Genomic DNA, 1075 nt, shown 5'->3' on the forward strand with positions numbered 1-1075 from the left:
GAAGTCCTCTCCGCCTTTGCTCCTTCAAGCCCAAACCACACGCTGCTGGCGCCTGCCCTCCCAGGGAAAGTGGGCAGCGAGCTCCTTCCCCAGCCCCTCCCATAGAGGTCTGTTCCCAGCCTCCTCTTCCCAAGCAGGCAGGAAAGCTGCCCCCCTTCCCATCTCGCAGAGCGGAGTTATGGGAGGGATTGGCGTCCTTCCTCTCCACCGCCTGCCAGGCTTCTCCATGGTCACGGTGGGACCCCTAGATGGACCCCCGAATATTATATCTACCTTGTGTCCGTGTGGGTGTGTGCGTGCGTCTGTGTGTGGGTATGTGCGCCCCCTTTGAAGGAGCAGGAGTGCATCTGGTCGTTGAGGGAGGGTGTTGTGTGTGCCGGGAGGGGGTCCTTCTGTTTGGTGCTACCCTTGTCTACTCTGCCGCTGGGACAGTGTGGGGTGCTTTCGCCGCCCCACCACTCCCTGCCCAGCTCCTCTGATGCCCTGTATCTCCAGGCTTGTGGGTGAAGCTGCTCGGGAGGGCAAGGAGAAGCAGCAGACGGGAGGGTTACCCATCAGCCCTTAGGATTTCCCCCCTCAGACCTCCCAAAGCTCCCTGGGTGGGCTCCCATGAGAGGGTAAAAGATGCTCAGGGAAACACTGGCCTAAGCTGCCTATTGGACACTCTGTCTGCATTGCACTGAGGTGAGGTGTGGCAGTGTCAGGGTTGGGGTGCCCGCTGTCCGTACTCCTGCTGTTAGGGTGTCTCACTGCTAAGCAGGGAGTTGTCACCTCCCTTCTGGCTCTTCTGTGGGATACCAACACATGGTCTCATCCTCCTCCCTGTCTTGACTCCCCCTTGGTCCTTCCCATCAGAGCTGGGGTGGGGTGGACCCCTGTACCTGGGGCAGGCAGCCCCCCAACGTGGGGAACGAAATGGCAGAGACTGGAAAGGCAAAACTGGGCTCTGGCGATGCCTTTATTTCCTGTCTGTCTCCCATCACGGGCCTCCAGGGCTGAGGGGTGCAGGGCTCCCGGCAGCTAGGTGTGAGGTTTCCTGGTGCAGCCTCACCCTCCTTTCTGGCACCACCTCTTT

Source organism: Lipotes vexillifer, unplaced genomic scaffold, assembly GCF_000442215.2.
Source record: "Lipotes vexillifer unplaced genomic scaffold, Lipotes_vexillifer_v1.1 scaffold591, whole genome shotgun sequence".
Lineage (NCBI taxonomy): Eukaryota > Metazoa > Chordata > Mammalia > Artiodactyla > Lipotidae > Lipotes > Lipotes vexillifer.